A 22,905-nucleotide genomic window follows, 5' to 3' on the forward strand; every position below is an offset into this window, starting at 1 on the left:
TAAATGTAAATTATTTCAGAAGTTACAAATTCCAGATCAAAACAATGATAAATTTTCCAGATAATAATAAACTTACCCTTCTCCAATACAGAAGATCATGCAAAGGTGCTTAAATTAGGAAGTTTAAACCACTGAGATGTGTATGCTTAGATCCCGTTGTAAACATCAGCATGCACTTGCTTGCTGTGGGGCCAGACTTAAGACCTCTCCAGTTACACCCAGTTTGAGGGGAGAAAACCTTTGCTGTTAACACAGCTGACCAAACGATTCAGTGCGCCAGGTCTCTGTAGCGCTGCTCAATGCAGAGGAGAGGCAGCAAGGAGGGAAGGTGTTTATTTTCACCTTGTTCCAGGACCATGTTGCTGGGTCTTTGTTTTGAATGTGTGAAGGACTGACAAAGTGTGCCATAACTAGCCTGTAAATTTCTCCAAAGGCATAAAGGTCCCAGATCCAAAATTTTTGGACCTGGAAGAATGTTGACAGTTAGCTGGCAGCTAGGTAAGAACAGACAGAACTGTGAACTATTCTTCCAGCTGCAGGTGGTGATAAACCACGGCATTCTGGAGGTCTATACCCAGACCGAGTTCTGTCTCACCAAAATCTGGTGTTCGTTCAGACTGCAGGTTAAACGCGGTGTCAGTGCCACCAGGAGCCGCTCCCCTAGGCGACCCGCCCCGCAGCCGTGTCCCCGCGCGCAGCAGCCCGGCCGGCGCGCACAGGGACCCTGCGGCGCGGGGACCCCGGCGGCGCGCAGCCCCCTGCGGCCGCAGCTCTCGCGAGAGCGGCTGACGAGACGTGGGCGGCTGCCGGAGGCCGGGGCAGAGAAGTGCGCGCAAGGCAGCGGTCAGTGCCCATCTGCGCAGGTGGCGGGCGCTCATTCCGCCTGGGCCTCAAGGCAGAATGGCGGGCACTGTTCAGAGAGCCAAGGCTGCAGCTCCGGCTGGGGGGCTCTGCGCCGCCGCCCTTCCCTCGGGAGCCGCAGAGGGCAGAGCCTGCAGCGGGCACCTGGAGCCGCCTCCTGGGGCAGGGACAGGCGACAGGTGTGCCCGGGGGGAGCCCTCCCGCAGCGGGCGGCTGAGCGGCAGGAGGCGGTGGGAGGGCAGCCTGAGGGCAGGGAGGCGGAGGCGGGGTGAGATGGCTGGTTCCCGGTGCAGCCTGCCGCGGGTCCACGGCCTAACAGCCGAAAACCCCTGCTGGCACACGCAGAGGGGGCGGAGGTGGGCCGGTGATACTGAAGAAGGGAAGCGTGCAACAGCAGGGACCTGCAGGAGGGAGAGATTCCCCCAGAGGCTGCGGTGCCCTGTCAGGGCCACCTCACCACTCTGCAGAGTGAGAGGGAAAGACCCGGCGGCCACCGCAGGAGACATGGCGGCGCCGCCTGAGGCACCCGCCCTGCTCCCTGTGTAACGGCCAGCGCAGCTACGGAAAGGCGACGGTGACAGCAGAGGCGGCTCTCTCCTGGGAGGTGCGCCTCAGCTGACCTGGTGTGTTCTTTGGAGAGGTGTGCTGCTTAGTAGGGGCGCATGTCAGGGAAGTCACCGAGAGGCCGCCAGGCCTCATGCAGTCCACTATTTAATCAGCCGCAATTGTTTCATGTGGGTGTACCAGTGGTACAGCCAGGAGCAGCCAGAGGAATATCAGGAGGGGTTACTGAGCCCTAGGAGTGGCGGTAAGGGACTCTGAAGTACAGATAGTTTTTTCATCAGCCCTTCCATTCAAAGGGAGGGGGTTGGAAAGGACCAGTCAAATCTAGCGAATCAACAAATGGTTGCAGGGCAGGTGTCACAGACAGAGGTTCAGCTGCTTAGGTCATGGGTTGTGCTTTGAGAAACCTGGTCTGCTGGGGGCTGATGAGGTCCATCTGTCAGAGACAAAATGTTCTTCAGTCATAGGCTTGCCAAGGTGGCAAAGGGGGCTTTAAACTAAAGTTGCAGGTGGAGGGGAACTTCAGTCCATCCCATTCCTACCATTTTGATGGCAGTGCCAGCAAGAGATGCCCAGATTCTGGAGAGGGATTGCAGGTCAGCAGGAGTGCACCTGAAGAGCAGCACGGAGGAATTCCAGCCACTCCAGCCAGTAAGTCAGCTTCATCGGGGCCTGACTTAAATGCCTCTATGCAAATGCCTGTAGCACAGAGAATAAACAAGAGGAGTTAGAGATGTGCACGTGTCTGCAGGGCTGTGATCTTACTGGCATCACTGACGTGGTGGGATGGCTCCCATGTGTGGAATGTTGGAATGGAAGGGTACAGGCTCTTCAGGAAAAACAGTCAGGGGAGATGAGGAGGGGGTGTCACCCTCTATGTCCAACAGACACATCAATCAATGTTAGGAACCCTGTGGTGCCTGACATGTTGGGGCAAAGGGGAGCTGACTTTTCATTGCACTGATTTTCTGTTTTCTGTGCTGTAACTTAACAGAATACCTATTGCGGCTTTTGAAGCTCACGAAGCTTAGAGCCCGCCATTCAGTAGAAATGGGCTGGAGGCCACTAAACAGGTATCAGATGACAACTGGACTGGTATTTGACCAAAATCAGGATAGAAGAGCTCATCTGTTTAATTAATTTAAAAGAGTTTCTGTGGAGCTTATCACTAGAACATATTTGGTTGTTCTCTTTCCTAGAGGATAAGGCTTATCTGGTCCTGCATTCATGTCTGTGAATGTGTTTGCATGTGTCTGTATGTCTGTTTGTTTTTCTCCTCTTGGAATGACTTTGGCACCTTGACGATCCCAGCTACATGCTAAGACAGTCTCAGTATACAAAATTCCTGCAAGAGTCATGATGCTGTGTGTCTGTGAGAGACAGATGTCATCAGAGCCCTGCTGGGGAAACAATGTAAGACAGATCCATAAGAAGTGAGGCTTCATTAATTGTTCAGATCATTGAACTTCTTGGTTTTGGATATGTCAGTTGCATACTCTTCTTTGATTTACTCTTGTTAAGAGGAGTGTCCTTGGTATGTGGCATCACCGTAGTGGTTTACTTTCACCCTTGAAGGTGGTGACATTCTCCACTGTTGAAGAACTTCATATAATCCTAGAGTGGAGTTCATACTTTTCCTCCAAGCACTGTTTCCAAAATGACAGTCTTGCCTCAGGCATTTTCCTTGTCTTCAGCACTATTTTTTTTTTGTGTGTGAGGTAACAATTATTTTGGCTGAAATGATGAACTATACTGTTCATCCATTCAAATCTCTTTTTCAGTGTAAATGTGTAGAACCCCAATTTGTGGTAATTTACATCTTCAAAAAGTATTTCAGTGAAGTAGAGTTCTTTGGGAAGCTCGCAAAAGTTGGTCTGCAGAGTTTTGCTTCATGCTATGTTGACTTTGTCCTACCTTGCAAAACATTTTGTTCCATAAATTTTGCTTTCAGGTAAGAAATGTTCATTGTAATTCATACGTTATTATCATTTAAATAAGGTTAATTCATTGACATTTCTAAACTGTATCACAGACATGGGAAAAAAATGTGCTTGCACTTAAGGTCAGTTAGAAGTCTTTTTTCTGATAAGCTTATGGACAGAATTATTCCTGTTATGTGTATATGAATGGGAATATCAGTGGTTTTTTTAGAGTGTTGACAATCAGATGTTATCACTTATATTTTAATTCTTTTTTCCCAAAAATTGAGTCTCTCTGCTTGGAAGGATTGGCTGCTGCTCAGAGGGCATGGTACCACCCATCACCGGTCTGTACAGCTGCTACTGCTAGAAGCAAAAGAAGGTAAACACTTTCTATTAACGATACAGAGTAGTATGGCAGAATTGGTGCCTAAATTTGTGCCTTGGAGCTAGGCTTCACCTCAGGAGTGAGTCTTCTAGTGGGGCTTGTGTGAGTTCAGATCCTCATATGTATCATGCCCTCACTCATGGCCCAGAACCACAAACCAGCCCTCTTCATTTTTGTCCTTTTTGTCCAGGAAGTGCTGGCACAACAGGCTGGTCAGTGGCCTTGACCCTCAAAGTCCCATTTCAGGAAGATGGCTGCACAACACTCGTCTGCGAAGGGGTGAAATGCAGGGCAGAGAGGCAGGAGATAAATATTACAAGTTTCATGCAAGCTATTTAGGTGGGGATTTTCCCAAGTACAGGCTGGATAACGAGGCCCTTACATATGCAGAATGTAACTCTTTTGATGCAACATCAGAAGAATTGTGAATAGAAGGGAGGAAAACCTCCCTTTTTTTCTTAATCAGAGAGATGATGACAGCGTAACATCCCAATGCAATGACAGCAGAGGAATGGTTTGCTAGTAAGTGAGATTTTGCACCAAGTATGTGCAAACTGGGCCGTATGGCTCTGGCTTATGAAGTTACAAGGCAAGGTAATAAGACTGTATAAGGGAACAAAATATAAACAATGTGCTGTGTAGATGATACTGTAAGTGAGAATGTATCTGGAAAGAAAGTAATGCCAGTCAGTGGGAATCAAGTTAGCAGCCATTTTCTAGATTTAGTATCTAGTAAGATGAGTAAACACTGGATTTCAGATTTGTTGTAGGTAGTCTAAATGATAATTTATTTATGTTCTTTCTAACAGTGATTACATACATGCTATGAATTAAACCCACAGTATTAAGAACATGTAGACATTGGCTGTAAATGATGAGCTTGTGTCTTTTTAATAACGGACAGCTCATAATAGAGCAGTGTTAAGATGTAAGAAGGTCACGAGCCATAGTTTTTAAAATGGCGATTGGATTTTTGGTATAGGAAATGAAAGCATTTTCCACTGATCAGAACAATTATGCTTCTTAATAGGGGACTGTTGCCACAGTGACTAGAATGCTCTGATGCCATTCCTAGTAGCTGGTCAACTAATCTGCACTCTCAGCCTCATATTCCAACAGGCTTTTTTTGTAACTGATTTGCACTAAGAGTGGAGGATGTTATGTGTGCCTTTGGGGAAGGAAGAATGCCCTCAGCACACTATCCTTGAACAAGACAGTTTAATTTCACAGTAAAGGGCTGGCAAAGATCTTTTCTATGATCACCTATAGTGTCTATTACTTCTGCTCTACAAGGAAGTCCTGCATGAAGATGACAGTCTTGCTGGGGAACTCCTCAAGGAAGAGGTGTTGAGAAACAGCCTGTCTCACCTTCTCTGAGGGATCTGCTGGGGCAGAAGCATTTTGAAGTTTCAGAACTTTAGAGTTCTCAGTGTCCAGAAGGGAAATTTACCAGATCAATTTATTAATATGGGACATACTCCCATTTTAATTTTCTTTGTGTGCGTACATCTGACCATCACATTCACAGTGTCTCAATCACATTCCAGTGACAGAAGTAAGTGCTTTTGGACCATGAACAAACCATCCATGCACAATGTGAAATGTCTGCACCTGGATACATCAGAGGGTCTCAGAACCACCCAAGTGGGCTCCAGTGCTCTATCAATGTAGCAAAGGCTCAACCCCCTGAAATGTACTGGTGTTGAAACAGCCTGGGAGCTCAGATGAGTATAATGCAAGCACCTAGACAGATGGTAAGTTCTCCTGATTTCTACTCTGTAGCTGTTTGACAATATCCCATTTTTACCCCGGTGTAATCCCTCAGCCAGCTGTGTCAACAGACAGTTTGAGGCTGTGTACACCGATTAAAAAAGGGCAGAGTTTCTGACTTTGGAACATGCAGCAAGAAAGCACAGCTATTTTGTGTGCAGGGAAATGCTAAAAGGCAAAATACTTCCTTTTTCTGATCAAAAAAACCCAACCAACCAACCAAAAAAAAAAAATCAGCTGGGTGCATGGCCAAGCCCAAAGAGTGGTGGTGAATGGAGTTACATCCAGCTGGTGACTGGCTGCAAGTGGTGTTCCACAGGGCTCAGTGCTGGGCCAGTCCTGTTTAATACTTTCATTGATGATCTGGACAAAGGGATTGAGTGCACCCTCAGTAAGTTTGCAGATGACACCAAGTTGGGCAGGAGTGTTGATCCTGTCTGGAGGACAGGAAAGCTCTGCAGAGGGATCTGGACATGCCGGACCGATGGGCCGAGGCCAGCTGGATGAGGTTCAAGAAGGCTCCGTGGCGGGTCCTGCAGCTGGGTCACACCAGCCCCACACAGGCTGGGGCAGAGCGGCTGGAAAGGGCCTGGTGGGAAAGGGCCTGGGGGTGCTGGTCGGCAGCCGGCTGGGCATGAGCCAGCAGGGTGCCCAGGTGGCCAAGGAGGCCAGCAGCACCCTGGCTTGTGTCAGAAGCAGTGTGGCCAGCAGGGCAAGGGAAGGGACTGTCCCCCTGCACTGGGCACTGGTGAGGCTGCACCTCGAACCCTGTGTTCAGGCTTGGGCCCCTCACTACAAGAAAGATATTGAGGTGCTAGAGCATGTCCAAAGAAGGGCAACAAAACTGGTGAAGGGTTTGGAGAACAAGTCTTTTTATGAGGAGTGTCTGTGGGAACTGGGGCTGTTTTGTCTGGAGAGGAGGAGGCTCAGGGGAGACCTTACTGCTGTCTACAACTGCCTGAAAGGAGGCTGTGAAGTGGGTGTCGGTCTCTTTTCCCAATTAACAAGTAAGAGGAGAAGAGTAAATGGCCTCAGGTTGTGCCAGGAGAGGTTTAGATGGGATATTAGGAAAAGTTTCTTCACTGAAAGTGTTGTCAAGCATTGGAAGAGGCTGCCTGGGGATGGGGGGGTGGGGGGTTGGGGGTGTTTGAGTCATCATCCCTGGAGGTATGTAAAAGATGTGTAGATGTGGCACTTAGGGACATGGTTTAGTGATGGATTTGGCAGTGCTAGGTTAACGGTTGGACTCCATGATCTTAAAGGTATTTTTCAACCAAAATGATTGTATGATTCTATAATTTTTGCATTCTGTTTGTTTGCCTCCACCCTTTCCCCTGTCAGTGAATTTTTTCCAAACATTACAGTGAGCACTCCTGCCCATTCCAGTAATTCAACATGCCCTGATGAAGGGAGAGGGAAATAACATCAGCAAACTGAAATAACCCAAGGATCTCTTTTTCACAAGAGATGCTGTGAGGAGGAACACAGCCCAGCAGCAAGCTGGCAAGCAAGATTGCTCCTAGTACCTTTTGGTCAGGTGTTTTTTTCTTTCACCAGTGTCTCACCAGTAATATGGCAGCAGAGCTTTCCCATTGCAGTGCTTCCCCAGGCAGTCATGCAGGGCTCAGCAGATGGCCACACTGCAGTCGTGTGGACAGTGTGTCAGGTGCTATTCCTGTGTGAGCAGAGATCGTGACAGTTCAATGCGGTACCTCAACAGGAATACAGGGACGAATTAATGTTTAGTCACCGGTGTATGTTACTGTACTTTCACTGGTTCAACCAAATGATGTTGTCCTCAATAGCAATCGCTTCTTCCCTTGGCCTGTGAGCTTTGTGTGATGCTGCTGTTGAAATCAAACACTTTTTCCCATCAGAGTAAACAACAGCTCCACTGTCTTCACATGATTCATCCATCTGGCATGTCGGTTTTGCCAAATAAACATTAAAATCTCTTGTGCATCACAATTCCTATGAAAATCCTGAAAGCCAGCGCTGCAGACAATAAAGGTGGTATTACACTATGCAAAATTCAGTAAGTGGTTGTCTTTTTGTAGCTATTTTTATATGTTTAAGTTATGGTAGCATGCTGAACAAGAAAAGGATAAAGCTATAGCTTAAGTCATGGTAGGGCTGTGAAACTAATTCCAAGTGCAGTGTCACTTTCCTCACAGTGTTAAGCATCCAGGTCTCTATTCTTGACAGACGGTAGGTTCTCAGCCAGCATTTATGCTATGCCCTCTTGGTTGTAGCTACATGTTTTGAGGAAACACCCAAGCTTCCAAACTACTACTAGTGAGACTTTGGCAGCTAACCCATCATTCCTTTGTAATAGCTCATCTTTGAATCTGTTGTGAAGATTTTCAAGATTGGCACCTGTGGTTTAGGCATTGCTGATGCTGGCCTTGGGCAGAAAGGGGAATTGCATGACCTTCTGAGCTCCCTGTCAGCCCTGCGGTGTGGCACACCTCCAGGCTACATGCACTGCACTTGGAAGGCACAAGGATGTGAGGAATCCTGCTTAGATCTTCCTGGTTTCTTCTGCAGCCATCAAGAGGTATTATTTGAAAGCAAATTCTACTTGTGTATAGCTTTGTCATCACCTCCTGCTGTCACAGGATGCATTAGAAAGTAGCCTTCCATTTATAGTTTGGCAGCGCAAAGAGCAAATTTGATGGTATTGCAGTTCTTTTTAGATGGCTGTGAATGAAGGGGGTTCATGCAAAGACACATTTGCAATACAGTTTTGTCTAACCTGCCTCTCCCGCACTGGTGTGCAAACCAGGTGTGAAAATGGGAAGAGACATAATTGATGAAGAGAACTGGAAGGGCATTCCCATGCATGACTATCAATTCTGGGAACAGAAGACAGCATGGTGGCTGATTATTTTTCCAAACTTTTGTACTAAAGCTATGCATGAGTCTGGAGACTTAGCAACTTTTTAACACTAAGTTGTTTCATGTGCTGTCCAGTGTGAAAGAAGACAATTAAACAGTGAGTCCACAAAATTCACTCAAAACTAAAATTTTTCTCCCTAGGGACCCACAATGCCAATTGTATATTGTTATTTTAAACATTGAGTAACTGCTGATATGTGACAGTGACAACTGTCAGAATATCTATGAAGCTAATGAAAAAATAAGAGAGAGGTGATGCTGTCAAGGTTTGCTTATTTGTGGAAGTGGTTCATTGTGGATCATTGCACACAATGAATAGAAAAACGCACAACGTACTTACCATGCTGGGCCAGTTCCACACCCACATTCTTGGACGTGTGGGGTTTAAAAGGAGGCTGCAGCCAGGGGTGAAGGGCTAGGCATTTTTGTGCTTTCAGTCACAATGTAGGTGTGATGCTTTTTGTTGGTGTGGACACCCACAGTGAAGGGAAGCAGTCCATACAGGTGCTATAATCAGGGTGGGTATTTACTGACTTCTGAGTGCTTGAGATTTACATCTCAAACCCCTTCTGATGTAGGGTTTGGTTTTGTTTTCTGTGTTGTGCCATTCTGTTCAGTGGCTGAACTGGTCCCTAATGTCACATCGGTACTACAAAAAGACATGCTGGAACCATCTTAAGAAAGGAAACAGAACAGAATAGCCACACACTGCACTGTGCCACTGTTAACACTGCTCTTAGATATTTGTATCAATGCCTTTGAAGTTACATCTTTATCACTGATTGTAGTACAAAACTTCCTGGAACATGTCAGTTTAATTCTTTATCTTTGTGCTAATTAGCGCAAAAGCAGGGCAATAGCAAAGCCCTAAGTCATGCGTTCTGTACCCAGAACTGTTTATCCACAATATTCATGCTGTTTCATGTTGCAACATATAACCTTCCAAATTTCAACACTGTCATGTTTTCTCATGTATTACAAAAAAAAATCCGTAAGATTTAACTCTGCATGTGACAAGTGTATGATAGGAAAGACAGTCAGAGTGGGTGAGAAGTCTGACTCAATGCAAAATTACTTGCCACTATGGGAGGCTGCATACAAGCAGCCTGGCATCAACTAAACACCTGGTTTCAAACTTTTCATCATTATTTTCCAGAAATAGTTGCCCATGTTACCAGCCTGATTTTAGTTATTTCCTGTCTTTTGAAGACTTGACTCAATGACCTAACATACTTTTTTGTATGTGTGTGTGTGCGTGTGTAGCTCTGTGTGTAATGTCATGCCAATACAAAACAAGGGTACCTGAAGGCTTGGAAAAGGCAGTTCTTGTTTAGACAGAGTTGTTTCTTTGTAAAGGTTCATTGTATGACTGGTCTTTATTTAAGCAGAATGTCATAAAAACTTGATGCACCTAAGAAAAATGTGCTTTATCTCATGCTTATAATAAAACGCTGTACAGCCTCAAAGACTAGTGTGCTATCTCCTTTTAATTTCCTTGGAAAGTCCCCATTTTATAGTCTTTATCCAACCTGAAATAAGTTGGGTGTAATTTCTGGAATGAAAGGAGTGGGATGAAAGATCAGAGATGACCTAGGAACTCACTTGTGGACTGTAAATGCCTGTTTCTGGTGAGTCTGCCTGCGTTGCAGAGCTTATTGTGTCCCCCCAGCATGTGCCTGCCTTTCCTGCCCTGCTGTTGGAATGCAGAAGGAAAAGTTTGTTGTAAGACACTGAGATGTACTGCTACCAGTCGGGACCCTCAGAGTCTGGGGATTATTTGCACCTTGCCTAGGGCTCAGTCCTATTATTTTGTCCTTCAAGTGTGACTGCAAAGCCGCTTGCCTAGTTGCAGAGTTTGCGACAAAACTGCAACTCAACCTGCACCAAACCTGTGTTGTGATGCCTCTGAAGGCAATGTACCCCTTCTTACTCGCTGCAATGAAGTTTAAGGTGACCTTTATGAACATGAACACCTTCCATGTTGTAAACAATAAATAATACGATAAAAAGAGGTGGAATGATCTTCAAAAATAAACTTATATCTTAAGCTTGCTCAAAACAGACAGCAGGTTTTGAAACCAGTATTACTACATGCATAATAAACCACTGTGGCTGATGGGGTGTTGCCCAGATGGTGGTGCTGCTCCCTGCCTCAATACTCAGTTAAACCTGTAATGTGAAAACAGCCTCATTAGGAAAAATGGGACACTGACAAGGAAACGTTTGCTGCAGGGATGACTAAGATATTTTTCAAGCACTTGCTTGCACTCTTAACCCAGAATAAGGGCATGAAAAGGTTGATCCAGTCTTGGCACTGGATCACCGGACCACTTGTCTCAGGTCATGGCCCTAGAAGGGACCACCATGCAGCCCAGCCCATGCTTCTGTTCAGACAGATTTACACAGTACTGCACTGCTGAACAGGGAAGGTGACAATCTTATTCAATGTTTTTGTTTGTTCATTTTCCTTTCATCAGCTCCATTCCTTCATGCTGAAGCTTGCACCCTACGCCTCCATGCCTCTGCCGTCAGTGTGCAAATACTCACCAAAAGCACCTAAGCTCTTCAAAAAGAGCATAGTGAAGAGCCTTTCCTTTTTCAGGGTGCTGATCTTTCCTGAAAAAAGAGTAAGACCTGATGTTAGCAATGTTCAAAGGCAGAGCACAGGGAGATTTTATCTTACAAGCTGAAAAGCAGCAAATCTGGAGGAGCCAGTGTCTCCTCATGGGGACCACTACCAATCTCCCCCTGCTCACCCTTATCCACTCCATGGAGAACCCCTGTCTTCCCGTTCACTCCAGACATGTGTTGTACTCACAGGTGGAGATACCTGTGCTGAGGCATCTCTGGACACAGAGCATGGCCACTGCCAGGCTGTAAGCAATGCGGAAGACCAACCCTGGGCAAAGAAACCAGAGGAGACCCTGAGGACGCTTCTTAAGGACGCCTATCAGGGTGTGTGCCAGGCCCCTGCAGTCAAGTGAGCGCTGGTCCCACACACTCCCTCCCTGTGGGGCAGGGCCAGAGTTATGGTCCGGAGAGGGCAGGTGCTGTCTGTACCCTGGGAGCCAGGTTCAGAGGGCCAGGCAGCATCCTCTCACAGGCAGGGCACTGATGGCATGGCTGGGGAGGGAGCGTGGATGAATCTTTGGCCTCTTGGCCTCTACCGTACTGGGGCATCCTGAGGTTACTGCAGTAGACACAGACATGGTAGCCAGCTTTGTCATGGTCACATAGGCTAGGTGGCCCCAGGCAGGATGACGCTGGTTCTGCAGGAGCATCGGTCCCAGGTGAGCCAGGCGGGCTTGGTGCAAACGTGGGATGAAAGGCAGTGCTGAACTTATGCTCATTTTCTCAGGCTGAGTTCAGGCAGAGCTGAGCTTCTTCTGCACTTACAGTTGGTTTCCCAAGCCTCATGTCTCTTGCTTTGCCCAGCTTCCCTGTCCTGTTCCCCCAGCCCTGCATTAGGGTGTGTGTGCCCTACAAACCTGCTCATGTCCCCAGGAGGAGTAAATGCACATACCTGTTCTCTAGGAGCTGTGTGGGCCCCACTGCACATCTGGCCGGGCTGCTGCTGGCTTCTCTCTTTCAGAGGGCTGTTGATGCCCCTTTTGCTCTTGGAAAAGCCTTTCTCCTTTCATCTTGAGGAGACACAAAGCTCTTATGCAGGCTTATGATGTCCTTTCCTTCTGCTGCAGGAGTGTCGTCTGCCCCAGGAGGCCACTCAGGGCAGAGCTCCAAAAGTATTACAGTGGGGCATGGGCATCTGCTATGAGCACACAGCCACTGTGTGCTCCTCCCAGCCTGGAAGTGGTGGCTCACAGTACCGTGTGGCTGGGCAAGGCCACCACTCCCGTTTTCTCTGGCACAACAGTATGATGACCCCTCATTGACTGGTGTCCTTGGCCTCCTGACAGGGGCTGCACCTATGGGAGGAAAAAAGATGGGAGCCCTGTTTTGCACTGCCTCCATGCCATGTGAGACAAGGCCCTGGCCAGAAGACGGGCTTTGGGAAGCTAGCCAGGAGACATCCCCACCATGGCGAGACAGGGCAGAAGAAGCAGCAGAGTAAGAGTGGCACAGCCACTTCTTACCCCAGCTCCCCCCATCCATCCCTGGCCCCCATAGCACCAACCTGCCCCTGGGCAGGTGTCTCAGAGGCCTGGTGCTCTTTGGGGATAGGGCAGTGATAGCCCTTCTCCAAATTTGCCACCCCAATCCTTCTCCAACATCCCCCTGAGGTTCCTCTTCCACAGCTGAGACTCACCAGGACCCTGCAGCCACAGCAGCATGGGGCTGAAGGTGCCCAGCAGAACAAGGGCCGAGCTCTCCTGTGACTGAGTGTGTGAGGCCTCTGCTTCCGAGGGCTCTCAGTTCCCCTTGTGCTCTTGCAGGAGACTTTGTTCTCCTCATCTTGGGGAGAAACAAAGCTCTTCTCCAAGCTTATGTCCCATCTTTCTGCCACAGTAGTGTTGCATGCCCAGGCAGGCAACCAGATGTAATTCATGTCACTGAAAAGTTATTTGACTAAGATTTCTAATGATCCCCGTAGTCACAGAGTCTCTTCCCATACCAAGCTGTCAAAAGGTCTGCTGAGAACATTGGGAATAGACAGAGAGATGACTAGGCTCCAAATGCTGACCTTTTCCTTAGTTTCCTGGTTTCTGGGCATGCTTAATGCCCCACAGCTATGCCCCATTTCCCCTCTCTTCTGTGCTGAGCACCAATGCCAGCCTCACTTCAGCTCAGCTATTCTTCCCAAGCCATCTGGGAATGTCTGGCCCTGTCTGTCTGTCGCTGTCTCTGCATCCCCCAACACACCTCGGAGCAAGGGGCTACTGGAGAACCCACTGCAGATCATCCCAGGAGCTGGGCTGTCCCTGCATGGGCTTACAACCTGGCACTCATTTCCAGGAGAGAGAAGGACCTTCTCCAACCTACCCTTACAATTGCAGAGGCTGTTTGTTCCTGCTGTCTCTGCCCGTCTGTCTTTCTCATGCATGTTCTGATCATGATCATGCCAGCTAAGTTGGGCAGACATACAGCCTCCCCTCACAGGCTTGCAGACCAGGCAAGCAGTTTTGGGCAAGCACAGAAGGAGAAGCACGGCTGGGAGACCACCGGTTCTGTAGTGACTTGGACATGGTCAGGAAGCCCATGGGTTACAGGAGCTTCTGCAGTAGCCTGTCCAAAACAGAAGGGACCTGTCTGAAAGAATCTTCCTGGCTGCGCTTCCTACATCTGTGTGTGTCCATGTTGGCTCTGGGGCCAGTGTTATGTAAGATACAGACAACAGCTCAAATGTAAAGATGGTTGGAAGGCATGTGTGAGAGAATTTGATGGAGAGTGACAAGTGGTTTTGCTGCTAGAAGAAACCAGACCAAACCAGCTGAAAGTGGCAAAGTTGCAACAAAATCATGCAACCTCAGCTAATAAATATGCATTTAGAGTGCTTGCACAGGGGGTTCACATGTAGAAATAGTAAAAAGTGAATGGTAACTCATGGTGGTATCATGGCCAAAGCCAATTGATTATGTAAATTGTAAAAACGAATATGTAAATATTCTGAAAACTGCATATGAAGAATCAAGAGTTGTAACATGGGGTCCTTGTCTCCCAGCTGAGAGGAACTTTTATTGTAATAAAAAGAAGGTTTAGCTAGTGCATACTTCTGCTGTCTGTTTTTTTTTCCCAGTACCCATGCACAACCTGGAAGAAAAGAAAAATGCAAGCAAATCCATTTTGGTAACAGTTTGGTGACCCAGGTGAGACTGTGCAGGTTCCCAACCTGGTGAGCATGGCTACTGCATATGACACAGCTGGTACTGGGTGAGTTCACCTGATTGTCCTTGCAGGATTCACATTAATCAGAGAGGTACTAAAACTAGGTGCAGAATAAGTTGGGGGTGTGTGTGTGGAGCCATGTCAATAGGTAAGATAAAACGGGGTTAGTGGCTGGTGGAGATTCTGGAAAACTGGTGTGAAATTGTTTGTACTCCAGGATGCAGCAAAATTTGAGCCATAGTACTCTGTCAGGATGAGTGGCTAGCTGGGACTTGGGAGGGTACACCCTCTAAGCAGTGGCCCCTGGAAGGTTCATGTGGTATGAGTAAGTTGACCTTCCTGTGTCAACGCTTGCAGGACTGGAAACCTCAGCAAATGGACTACTGGTTTGTCTGGGATAACTGGGCTTTTAAATGATCAAGGGATGCTGGGATTCAGCTAAGATAAGGCAGATGCTAGCACAGCAAATGCTGGGATATTCGAGTCTAAACTCTGCCCCTGCTCCGCTTCACTCTGCCCCTGTGCCTGCTCCTCCTGCTTCTCAGGTGCCTATGCTGTACTCACTGCTTCCACCTGAAAATCACACTCTGCTTTGAAAGCTCCCATGCTGGTGATGGCTAATCTGGCTGCAGGAATGCTTGTGGCAGAAGGACAGCAACCACCTGCTCCATAACATGCCTATGTCTATTGGCCATGGGCTCCAGGAGATTTGGCTCAATGGGCACAACAGATGCCCCAAGTATGAGACCTGGAAAAGGCTGACCAACTATTGTCTGCAATAATAGAGGGACATCACTTCTGTCGGAGGGATGTTTGAGTGCTGTACCAGCAAATATTTTGGTTGGAGACAAAGAGTGGATACTGGAAAAAGATGAAGAATAAGCAAATTGTGATGGAAACAGACAGACATGGCCAGAAGCAAAAACTAACTGGGATTATAACCATGCAAATGACCAAGCTGTATGTGAAACAGCTTGCCATTATCTGGTTCTCACAATAAAGGCTGCTGGACAAACTGGTGTTAACTGAGAAGGAGTTCAGGAAGTGAGGTGAAGAGCAGGTGAACACCCAAGCGACTTTGGAATCACTTGTGGCGAGCATGGTTGCAATATGAAGGAAAGAATGAGGTTGATTGTAAGGACAAATTGGCAGTGAGTGTATCCGTTCAACAGACAGCCCTAGACACTCCTCAATACTTTGTAAAGCATACTCTGGGATGGCAGGGGGGGATCTACAGAAGATAGCGTATCTGTCAGTGTATGTGTATGGCAGCAGGTCAAAAAAAGAGAAGAAAGAAAAGAAGAAAGCAAGAAGTAAGTATGTTGATGGTATCATTGGGAAGTACTCTAGTAAGGGGAGAAAGGAATGAGTATGAGAGGACAGGACCGAGGAGGGGTGTGGTAACAGCAAATTCGTTACTGTAAGTAACCAGGCCACTGGAAGAGAGATGTCCAGTTCAGCCACAACCAACCAGAGGACTTGGAATCCTCCTGTTTGGAAACCAGCAAGCAGCAAAAATGCTGAGGAATTGGCAGAATTCCCTCAGTATGACTCTCAGCAGTGACTGACGGTGGGAGAGCCTGTAACCCTTGCAGCATGCAAACCAGCGGGTAGGAGATTGTGTTCAAATCATGACAAAAGTCAGTAATCACACTTCAGAATTTTTGATAGACATGGGTGTGACCTGCTGTATGCTAAATCAGCATCTGGATGAATTAAGTCAAGAGAAATCACAAGTGCAGGGAATTGAGGTCCCCCTCATGACATTGGGGATAACAGTCTTTACTAGTAGAAGTAGGTCCATATTTATTATACCATCAGTTTCTGATAATGGAAAGCAGTGCAATTAATTTACTGTGAAGGGATTTACTGGAAAAATTACAGACAGAAGTTATCTTTAAAAAACAGGGAGTACTGCTGGAACTGCCAGAAGTAATTGGTCAGATAATCGTGGCTGAGAAGTTCCAACCAATATCCGAAGAACTGAAAGATGTCCCTAAGTGAGAATGAGCTACAGCTGGAATTGAGGCTGGACTATCAAAATCAGCTATGCCTGTAAAAGTGTTGGTAAAACATTATGATTGGCCATCAATACAACAATACCCCTTCCTTGAGAAGCTGAACAAGGGATTGAACCTGTAATTAATGACCTAATGGAAAATGGAATTTTAGTTAGTTGCATATCCCCATGCAACACTCCGGTATTAGCTGTTAAAAGACCAAAGCTAAGGCCAGATGGAAAACCTGTGTACTGGTTTGTACAGGATCCAGGAACACTAAACAAAAGAGCAGATCTCCTGTGCCCTGTGGTACCGTATCCAATACAGGTACTCACCAAAATACCTTCTGAAGCAAATTGTTTTACAGTTTTAGATTTAACTGCTGCATTTTTTAGTATACCTCTTCACGAAGAATCACAGCTCCTTTTTGCCTTCACCTGGAAAGGACAACAATATACCTGGACAAGACTGCTGCAGGGATTCACTGGTTCTCCCACACTCTTTTCACTAATATAAAAGCAGGACTTACAGGCAATAATGCTGTTGAATGATGCTGTATTAATACAGTATGTAGATAATTTGTTAATTGCAAGCAAAGACTGTAATGTTTGTTTATGGGACACCAAGACGGTATTTGCCTTAGCAGAAAAGGGTCATGAAGTCTCCCTTACCAGGATGCAGCTGTGGCAATAACAAGTACATTAATAATTCAGCCTGGGGAAAGGATATCATCAGAATGAATACAGGCAATACAAAAGATACCTTTGCCTCAAATAAAGAGACAGATCAGAGCATTCTGAGGTGCAGGTGAATTTAATAGAAGAGGTTAGGTACCTGGGTTTGGGCAAAAAGCAAAACCCCTAACAACATAACCTAAAGATGAAGAGGCAGACCAAACTGTATGGACTCCGGAAACCCCAAAAGCTTGTAAAGATCTAAAATAAGCAGTCATGGAAGCTGCCTCATTAGCCCTGCCAGATTACAAAAAATACTTTCTATTATATTTACATGAACAGAAAGGAGTAGCCAATGACATGGCACCCAGAAAACAGCCCAACATCTCCAAGCCATAGCATACTCAGCACAACTAGACTCTGTAATTCAAGTCAGGATTTCATGCACTCTGGCTGTTGCTGCAGCAGTTTTGTTGATTGAGAAAGCATGAAAAACTGTCCTGGAGCACCCAGTAACAACTAATGGCACCCCATGTAGCAAAGGCTGTATTAAATCAGAGGGATCACTTATTTACCTGTCAATGTCTGCACCATTATGAATTGATACTACTAACTGAAACAAATATTACCTTAGAACAGTGTGATGTGTTAACTGCCAGAAATACTACAGCCAGGACAGGGATCCCTTAATGACTGCCTAGAAATTGAATTAAGATTTTGGAATTGAAAGCAACACTGCTGCCAAATGTAAAGGAACAGTCCCTAGATAACCCGAACGTGGTGTTATTCTGCAATAGATCATTCTATATGGAAAGGGATGACAAGTTACAGAATATGCTGTTGCCTTGTATTTTATGGTGCCAGAAGCAAGAGCTCTTCCAGGACACCTCACGGCAAAAGCTCCAGAATTAATGGCATTAACTCAAGCACTTGTTTTGGCAGAAAATCAAACCACTGATATCTATGTAGAGCTCCAAATAGGCTCTAGGAGTGGTGTTTGCAACAGGACTTATCTGGAAAGAAAGAGGCTTTCTAGTGTAAGCAGGATACAAAACAGCACAACAAGAACAAATTTTGGACCTTCTGCATGCTCTGGAAAACTCAAAAAAAGTAGCAATATTATACCACAAAGCCCACCAGTGAGATACTTCTGATCTGCCTGAAGAAAACAGTCTCAACAATGGTGGGGCTAAGACTACAGCCTTATAAACCTTACAGGTCAGACTAAAAATGCAAGAAGAAATGACAGTGACCATAAATGAAGAAGAATCAAAAAGAGAACATGAAACCTTACCCACAGAAGAAATTGAATGTTGGGAGCAAAGCAAGTAAATGGAATCTGGACATGAGAGGGAAAACTTTTTCTCCCCAGGCCTATGTTGATACCTTTGGTCAGAGAACTTCTCTGTCAGACACATGGAGGACCATCTTATCTAGAAAATCAGGTCTCAATCATAGGTGGCATGTGGATCAACCCAAGCAAAGTCACAAAAGTATGCTAGATATGTGCAGAATATAAAGCAAAGTCTAAAACACAGGCAAAAAAAAAACCCAAACCAAAAATGGAGGGTGGGGGGATGGATGAGGACGGTACCCTTGGGCGTGGATGTCATTCCAGCAACTATAAAATGACTTCACAGATACACGTCCAAAGACAGACAAAAGCACCTACTGGTTATTACTGATAAATTATCCCATTGGGTAGAGGCATTCCCTACCTGAAAAGCAATTGCTCAAGTGGCGGTTAAAGCATTAATGAAAGGTATCATACCACGGTTTTGAGTGCCTGTAAAAATAAACTGGGATAAAGGAACATAATTTACAGCTGCAATATAAGAAAACGTGTAAAAAACTTAAGGAATTTGAGAAAAACTGCACACATCTTACCACCCCCAATCCTTGGTACAGGTAGACAGAATGAACTGTAATCCAAAGAGTAAATGGGCAAAAATTTGCAGAGATCTCAACTGAAATGGACAGAAGCTTTGCCATTAGCACTGTGGAAATTAAGGTAATACCCAAACCCAGGTCATAAATGAACTCCTTTAAAGTTTCTATTCAGAAGACCAAATAAAATTCAGGAACAATGTGAGCAAAATTCAGGAGCCAATTTCATGCCACTGAAATTCAGAAACCATGCAAGCGAAGAGAAGCCCTGTCCAGAAGACAAGCCTTGGAAGGCCTGTGCAGATGTTCCTGTCCTGGCTCCTCCATCTGCTGCGGTCCCTCCACCAAGGCTGCTGCCTGTCCTCGCCCAGCACCTGCGCTGCTCCAGACACCCTCGCTCAGTGTATTGGGTGTCCACATCCAGGTGCTGGCAGCAGGGGGACTGCCGAGGGACCCTCTGTGGGCTGAGGCCAGGGCTGCCCCCCTGCCAGACACAGCCAGTCCCACCAGCTCCAGTGGACCCACTGCAGAACACAGCTGAGCACATCCACACCAGAGGCATGTGTTACTCACATGGTGGTGATGCCTGGGCTGAGGCATCTCTAGTCGATAAACCAGGGGCATGGCCAGACCATAAGCAAGAAGAGAAACCTTGGGATGGTTATGCCCTATAGAGGGGGGAAGCTGGTTGCACCCTGGGAGAAGAGGGCTGGGCAGGATCCCCTTGCAAGCAGGGCACTGATGGTATGCCATCAGTGTATGGAAGGAAGGTGGCATAAGGCTTTGGCCTCTGGGCCTCCACCATGTCTATCCCATGGTTAACGCAGAGCGTTTTCTCTTTGCATGTCCCTGAGTGAATAGTCAAGAGTTTGGGAGGGGATGCAGCTGGGACATCAAACTAAAATTAGCCTATTCCATGCCATATAACATCATGCTGTCTAGTAAAGCCTGGGCCTTTGGTCTTTCCAGATTAGCCATGACTAGGTACCAAGGGGCTGCTGTGCACCCACATCCTTACTGAGACACATGAGCACCCAAGGCATATCTACACATATGTAAAAATGTATCTATATAATGGAGTGTACAAAATAGTACAAGTATATATAGTGTACAAAATAGTGTAAGTATATATTTTACTTATACTTAGATACACTATTCTATACATATACACCTCTATAAAGGTATGTGTGTATATATTTATAAAGGTAAAGACCTTTTATGTGCATATAACTATAAAGCATAGTAATAAAATGGATAAAATGTTCTTTAATAATAGCTAATGAAATGAATAATTAAAGTACAAATGTGAATGGAAAGTAATTGTGGAAAAGTAAAAGGAGGATTCATGCCTCTCAACTTTACCAGGCACCATAACAAGCACTACATGTCTGGGGTGAGGAGACATCAAGAGAGCAGAGGGCTATGAATAGGTGGAGGGATACAAACATGTTAGAACACAGCTGAGGACTACAGACCTCTTCCAAGAGGCCACCAAGGGGCCTCTGGTGCAATCCCATTATGTGCAAAGTAAGCTGAACCAGGAGGCCCCCACATCTGGCTTTAGAGGCTGGTCATGCAGAGTTATTGCGGCAGACTTGGGGCTTTGTATGGTTCTGCAAGATGCAACACTTTCTGCAATAATGGAAAAGCAGAATAAAATGTCAATTTCAGAAGAACATGCACATGACAACAATAAGGAAAAGCAATAGGACTGTAGCCTGCAGTGATCCCATAAGAAATGAGAAAGCCACTGAGCTCTGACTAGTACATGTGACTGCCAAAAAACCGCTTCCTAGTGAACAGTTAGTCTGTGACAGTGATTGCAGTACAGGTGGATTTGCTGTCTTTGCATCCACTTCAGCCCAGTCCCCCATGAACTCAGTTCCAAATGAGAATTCCAGGCTCAGGATGGAAAGATTAACCTCCAGACCTCAGGCAAGTAGCAGATGACCCCACACTGGACACATGGCATAGAGACATGTAGGATGAAAGACACAAAGTACTCTCCATAGCCAAGAGCCCTGGTCCCTGGCTCTTGACTCATGCAAGGCTTTGCTCTATATCTTACTATGAAACCAGGCGTCTGTATTATGTCTTCTTGCCAGTCATGTACTGCAGGATCTTCAGTTAGATATGAAGATTGCTGGTACTGGAGGCTCCTGACTTTTTTCAGATACACTTCCTGCTTCAGTGATGCTTCTCTGGCTTTTGGCCTTTTGATCACCTTGGAGTGGTTCATGTAGCTCTAAAATCAGGAGAAATATCTCAATACTTAACCATTACATTTGAGGATCAGCATAGTCATATGATGATGACTATAAATCAGCATGTCACCTAAATGGAGAGGCAGGGACATCCCCTTTTGGTGGCAGAAATGTGTACAGCCGAATCTCCATTTGAGCTGTAATGTTCAAGTGCCTTTTGAGAACAGTCTTCATGGAAAGATGTGCACAGCCCCATTGGAAATATCTTTTCAAAGTGCTTTACAAGGAGGATGATAAGAATCAAAACCCTCCAGAGGGAGAGTTTTGAAAAGACTGAGGGTTATTGAGATGACTGTATATGCTTAAAGTATGGAAGAAGAAAAAGACTTCGAAGTAGACGTAGAACAACAATATTTGCATTCCTGGAATTCTAACTTTATTGGTTTGCCTGCTGAAGTTGCTGGCGGAACAAGAACCTCCCCTTTCAAGTCATTTGATGGATCAGTGCTGGGGACAGGGTCCTGTTTATATCCATCTGGGAGCAGTTTACCCTATTTCCCCTATTTTTATATGACAGCAAAGAAAAATGGAGATGTCTGCCACTAAAATGACTGTGATGATGACTTTTCATATAGAACAACTCTGTAATGGAGACAAATAGGTACAGTTTAAGTTAAGGGCTGTTATTTAAACACAATGCATTTATTACATGGAATTTGCCCCCATTTGAAAGAAATATAAGAGGAAGAAGGGAATTGTAAAGAGATTGACTGTAACTCCACAACCTTTCATCTTCGTTATGTCTTCTTCACTTTATTAACACAATGCAGGTACAAACCACTGGCAGATTAGAGGGATAATGCGTCAAACTCTGCTGATGTAAATGCCTTAAAATGCAAGATGTCAAGCAGTGTCTCCAAACATAGCATACATCGCTTAAAAACAGAAAACCCAAAACAAGCCTACAAAAAAAGGAAATCTTTCCTACTATGACATTACTCTGGAAATCCTCTTAATAGATCTTAGAATCTTTCACACAGCGAACGCTCAGAAACAAATTCACTGACAAAGCGCACAATGTTCAGAATGAATACTGGCTACTCACAGTACTGTTAGGTCAGTATTTCATCTTGAAGACATATTTTAGGAAGTGATAAAAGGTTAAAAACAAAACCAATAAACTGGTTTAGATTCAAGCAGCAACTGTAAACTAAATTCTTGTTTATACCAAGCAAAGAAAATATCATGTGTGGAAAGCAGAAATATCTGGTTCATATGAATCTAATGTAACAATGAACTAGTTTGGACAGCTGCTTGGAATACATTGCGTGTTTTGCCACTCTTCAGCCTGGTTGTTGTAAGGAAATCTGTGTAACTCCTAAACAGCGTTTCTCTCAGAATGACTTTTTTTTTTTTTTTTTTTTTTAAAAAAAAAAAAACACCCCAAAACAACCAAAAAGCTCAAAACCCCTAGGAAAGTGAGCATAATGGAAATAATGGACCAACTCAAGGTTGAAAGAAACATCAACTCAAGTCTGAACAACTTCTTCAACTCAAATTTAAAGAAACCAATAGGAAAGAAGTTGGTGCTGCATCCTCCCTTACATCAGAGAAGGAAGTAATGAACTTCATAGCAATCACACTGTATCACTTTGTCCATGAATTTAGGGGCATGTAACCACGTTATATGTCAGTCCAATAACAACATTACATCTTTTTTTCTTGACATAGCACCAGAGACTGGCACTGTTGTTGAGACAATAACCACGCACATCTCAAATCCCTTTGACTTTCAAGTAGTAAATTAATGGTGCTCAGCAAATTGGCTCACAAAGACCTCTTTGTTGGCATTCATCCATCATAGCAGTAGCGCTGAATAAGTATCCTCACAGCTTTGCTAGCTGAGATCAGGCCAGTCATCTAGAAATGCTGAGTCAATGAAGGCCCCATGATTTG

The 22,905-nt window shown here is 45.5% G+C and overlaps 1 long non-coding RNA gene across 5 annotated transcripts; it reads left to right on the forward strand.

Moving 5' to 3' along the window:
* The first annotated feature begins 1,046 nt into the window (after window positions 1-1,046).
* Window positions 1,047-9,866, forward strand: LOC121081431. Of its 5 annotated transcripts, none has more exons than XR_005825697.1 (3): window positions 1,047-3,726; window positions 5,026-5,486; window positions 6,867-9,866. It is a non-coding gene; the product is annotated as an uncharacterized LOC121081431 (long non-coding RNA). The 5 variants fall into 5 exon arrangements; XR_005825698.1 differs by having other exon boundaries at window positions 1,047-2,858; window positions 3,635-5,486; XR_005825699.1 differs by having other exon boundaries at window positions 1,047-2,838; window positions 3,635-5,486.
* Window positions 9,867-22,905: the final 13,039 nt, after the last annotated feature.

The sequence above is a fragment of the Falco naumanni genome, chromosome Z (assembly GCF_017639655.2).
Source record: "Falco naumanni isolate bFalNau1 chromosome Z, bFalNau1.pat, whole genome shotgun sequence".
Lineage (NCBI taxonomy): Eukaryota > Metazoa > Chordata > Aves > Falconiformes > Falconidae > Falco > Falco naumanni.